Below are 5,558 nucleotides of genomic sequence, written 5' to 3'. Positions count from 1 at the left end.
ATCCGGCGGATTACTTCTGTCGAGGGTGAAAATTTTCAAACGAGTTAATCTTACTGAGGAACATACGAGTCTTGTCATTAGATTGAAGAATTTGATCATTCAGGGTTTATTAATGGAGGTTGGAACTCTGTATCATATGCCCAAAACATTAGTGGATCTTTGTGAATGGGATATAGAAGAGCTTCAAAGAGTATATTGGGGATACACGTTATCAAGAGAGAAAAAACCAAAGTGAAAGATGTTGAATGGTCGCGTTGTTCATGAAGATGTGTAACGAGATCAAGCGTAAAGATATTTTTTTATTACTGGTGCTGATGGATAGTTGATGACTTGATGCTGATAGTTGAAAGATTGAACCATATCATATGCCAGTGGATGGCCGGGATGATATCCAAGATTTACTCACTTTGAGGGGGAGATCAGATATGAGAAGCTTCGAGTTATTGGTTTGCTAAAAATATTATAGATTTGTCTATATGCACAAGCATGGGAATCATCGGTCGAGGGGGAGTTTTGACTGATGATTTTGCAGTAAAAAGTGTTCAAGGCAAAAGCATTCGACCTCTACGAAAAAGGGGGAGTCTGTTAGTGTATGATTTGGTGTCCGTCGCCGATCGAATAAGTTATTGATAGACTGGTCTTTATGTTTAATGTAAATATGGCCATTCGCTATGGATTGTATAACGGATGGGTCCATTCCTTACAGACTAGGCTAGTCGTTAAGTTAGGAGCACATTTGCCATGAAGATATAACGAATGGATGCTCAGCCGTTAAGTTAATACCCCATTCGCCATGGACTGTATAGAGAATTGAGACCCATTCGTTATGCAATATAACGAATGTTGGCTTATCTGTTAAGGTATTACCATTCGTTATGGAGGCATAACGAATGGTGTTTCACTCGTTACTACTGCTTAACGAATGGCCGCTTATGGACCTTCATAACGAATTGACCTGTATACCGATTTGACCTTTATAACGAATTCACCTTTATAACGAATTGAGGGTTCATTCGTTAGTCCTCTGTTAACGAATGACATAACGAATGGGGTTCATTCGTCATTCTATCTTAACGAATTGGCATAGCGAATTCGTTACACACCCTTAACGAATTGGCATAGCGAATTCGTTACATACCCTAGGGTTAGGTCAGAGAATGTCAGGACATTCCTTGATACCCTTACCTCGTACGTCGCCTTTCCGGCGCCGCTGTGTCGGAAAAACGCATTATTTTTTCGCCCCGTTCGATCCAAATCTGAGCTAGGGTGACCCCTAAGCTCATCTTTTGATCGGTTTATACCCGATTCCATCCGGATCTCGTGACTTTAATGGTTGAGGATGTCGGCTCGTCGTTTCGCGATTAGATCTAGCGGGTTTGGATCCATATAATATCATAACATTAATACCTCGGATCGGTGCTTGGTTTCCTCTTGTTATTTGGCTAGAGAAAGAGAGAAATATGAGAGAGAGAGAGAGAGAGAGAGAGAAAGAGAGAGAGAGAGCATAAGTGTGTGTTTATTATGGTGTATGGAATTGGTGGAATGAATGGATTAAGGGATAATTATAATATATATATTATCGGTCTTGGGCCCAAGCCCATGATCTTTCTTCATTCCTTATTGATCCAAGTCCATCACCGATATCTATTTAACCCAACACAAGCCCAACCCATAATAGTTAATATTACTAGTGTCTTAAGCGAAACAGAAAGCAGGAATTATATTATCATTTTTAATCTACCAAATCAATTCATTCTTCCGAGGTAAATAATATATTAATATAATTTATATAAATTTCGGGATGTTACATTTTGATAAAAAAATAATAATAAAGTAATGATTCATTTTATTCATTTGTTCATTCCATTTCTTTGCCCATTTCATTCTCTCATTCATTCCATTACCCCATACCAAACTGACCCTTATTTTTTTAACAATCAAATTTGATATGTTTACCTGTTCCCGCAACATAACAGTTTCAAACCTACAAATCAATTTGTTGATTTGAGATTGTTAATGAATTGGGATAAAAGTTTTAATATGTCAGAAAGTGGTATCTAGTTTCTTAATTTCTTTGATTGATTGATAATTTCTTGATAGAATTTAGTCTAATCTACTTTAGTAAATTTTATCTTGTTGAATAATTGTAGGCCTAATTAACATCATTGTGTAGGAGTGTAATAATGGAAAAATATTTTACATTAGGATGATTTAAAGATTTTTTTTTCAAAATAGGAAAATTTATATGGGTGAATGGTTTTTAGGGAGAGAAAGTGTAGTAATGATTTATAGGAGATCTGTCATTTAAAATGGCGGATCTCAAATGATATATAGGGCATGTCAGTTTTTGTCGGCTGAATTAGATAATTAGCAGGTGTTTTGCCATTTCAAATGGCGGATGTCACACTTTTTAATCCGTCAGTTTGACTGGCGGTTCACGGTACCCAAACCAGCTTACCTCTATATGTCAATAAACCTTTTGACAGACATCCGTCACTTCAAATGACATGTGTAAACAATAACCGTACCGTCAGATTTGACCCTTTGATTGACAACTCCACTCTCATTTTCTTTTTTATATTCAATATGTTTATTAGTTTTTACTTTTTGAAAGACATTATTTAAAAATAATATAAGTAATTATTAAAAAATAATTTGTATTATTAAATATTATTATGATTAATATTAATTATATGAATATGTTTTATTTTATTTATTAATTTTTTTATATTAAATTTTATGATTAGTATTATTAATTTTTATTGTTTAGATTTGATAGTGAAAGGTCAAAAATAAACACCAACTAAACATACTTTAATAGCCTAAGGTCAACCGGCTCCGTCTAAAGTCGTGAAGAAAAGTATAACCTAATAGTATAACCTATTCATTAACCATACCCAATACTTGATCACTGTTAATAAAAGCGATTATATTAATATCATAAATTAACCAATACTTGATCGCTATTAATAAAAGTAATAATATTAATATCATAAATTAAACAATTAATATTAATAATACTAATATAATCATAATCTTTAATACATATCAACGAAAGTTTCTTAAATTTTCTCAAGCCACCAGATTGCTTTATTTATAAATGAAGGCTTCTCATGCATTTGACCCGAATTCATGGGGATTGGTCTCACCAAACCTAGAAAGCCCTAAAACGGGTTATAACATCTCATTATATTAAAAATTAATTTCATCAAATATTTGATATGAAAAATTGTAACATCCGGTTTTATGGTAAAAAATAAAAATATATGAAACTTATATTATATATGTGTAAGAGTAAAATAATTATTTGAAACATGAGGTATCTAGAGGAGTATTTAGTGTTATGAGATAACCGAAAACTACCAAATATATTATATTTGGCCCTAAGCTGATTTTAATGAAATTAAGGTCGAATTGTTGAGAAAAATGAATTCGTCTCCACGGCATATTTTGGATTTACTAAAATGCTATAAAATGCTATGTTTTGAAAGTTATTAAAAAAAGCATAAGATTTTAGGTAAATTAATAATAATAACAATAATAATAAAATTATATGTATATGTAATGGAGATATTTAAGTGCTCGTGTGTATAATAATAATAATAATAATAATAATAATAATAATAATATAATGATGATGTAACCATACTTGAAGGTCACGTTTATGTGTGGGGATAAGATAGGGAAAATGAAAATTTTCATATTATTAAAATATTTTTCAATCTTCAAACCGACTATGCTTGGGTCGGTTAAAAGTCCCTATATATGCATGTAACCTAACTCTATATCTGTCCAACAAATCATGTAAAGTATTTACGTCAGAACAGGTTCGTATTCAACTTTATTATTTTTATTATTTAATTTGTTATAATAATACAATACTTTAATTAGAAAACTACTTTTATATAAAATAAAAGTCATTATTATTTTATTTGTGGTAAGCTAGGAAACTTGGGTTTACCCGTATCATTATAGTAGGACGTACGGTCTTAACATAATATGTCTAGTACATGTACAATTGGTTTTGTGGTATGGTATGACCGCTTTGATCATAAATGGTTAAGATAAAATGTAAATAACTGGTGGGGTTGTTGAATCATAATATATCTGGACTTGAATAGTTGTGCTTATCAGTTGTTATGTGAAAGACCTATAAGTATTAGAATATTACTTTTTGGACATGGTCACATGAATAAGTAAACAATTATATTAAATCCTACATTTCAGTTAAAGTGGAACGAGTCACACTAACTGAAGAAAGTCTGTTTAGGTGAGTTACTTAACTATTTTCAAAACTTTGATGCATGCTTATAAAATTGTTTGGACTGTGATTGATCTTGTATTTTCATGGCGCATATGGTGTGGCACCCAAGGTGTGATATATATTATAATGATCATTATATTTTCCCGAGGGGACATGCATTTTATACAGTAGCAGACGTGCGTAAAGTCTGTATGTGCGAATATATAATGCTTACCCGACTTTAACGTGAAGTGGGCGGGTTATAATTATGGCATGACATGCAATGAGCGCATACTTGATCAATAAAATTGCTTTAATATTGGTTTATTTAATATGTCAGTTTATATGACTCACCAGCCTTACTCTGACGTATTTTTACCCTAGCATGTGTTACAAGTTGTTAAATAAGGGCATGGAGATTAGTTGCTAAGTGTTGGAAGAGTTTAGACTTTTTATCCTATTACCATGACCTCTTGTAGTATGTGTAATAGTTAGTTTTTATATGTAACACATATTTTAGTTTTATATAAAATTGCGTTTCCGTTGTAAGTCTGTGCTAACTAGTCACTGTAAATACCCCATCCTGGGAGGGGTGTGACAAGTTGGTATCAGAGGCGTAGGTTTTAGCGAATTTGGTATCTAGTGAGAATACCTAGGCTTTAACCAGAATACCTTAGAGAAACAAATGATGAAGACTAGGATATATAGACTTGAATTTCCTTGAGAATAAATAATGAAACTCGTATGGAAGTTAATCTAAGGTTGTCCAAATAAATATTGTGAAAGGTGTGTCAAAATCTATATGATAAAGGAACAATATGGTAGTTGGGAGTATCACGGTGTGTATCATAGATTGCTTTCATACCTGGCTAGTATGAAGGTTAATGAATGACACCGCTATGATCTCACAAACATTGTATTGTACTGAAATCATCCGATAGTAAGTAGGAAAAAGAAAATGCATAGATGAATATGCATATATAGTTGCCTTAGTTGAAATACCATAGTACTTTAACCGGAAGAATGGTATAAGGCCTAAACTGAATATCCTCGGCATTAGATTCGGGTAACCGTGTGAGAAAAGTAATGTATCTGTTACCCAAGAAAGGATCATGGTAGAGAAGAAACATTTGGAGATTCGATGTGAAGGCAACCATCTAAGGCCGGTGCCACAACATAACCACGAAAACAATATAAAAGAAGTCCTGGAGTTGATCTGGAGACAAATTGTAGTAGAAGTAGGTAAGACGTTCGAAGCCAAGATTCCCTTGGGTTATAGAACTTTCTTAGGAGTTTGGACTTTATCAAGAGGCAC

This window comes from Bidens hawaiensis, unplaced genomic scaffold (assembly GCF_021521415.1).
Source record: "Bidens hawaiensis isolate Kalapana, Puna unplaced genomic scaffold, B.hawaiensis_p1.1 tig00011409_1, whole genome shotgun sequence".
Taxonomy (NCBI): Eukaryota; Viridiplantae; Streptophyta; class Magnoliopsida; order Asterales; family Asteraceae; genus Bidens; species Bidens hawaiensis.
The sequence above is the reverse complement of the archived record's forward strand: the minus strand, read 5'-3'. Positions refer to the sequence as shown.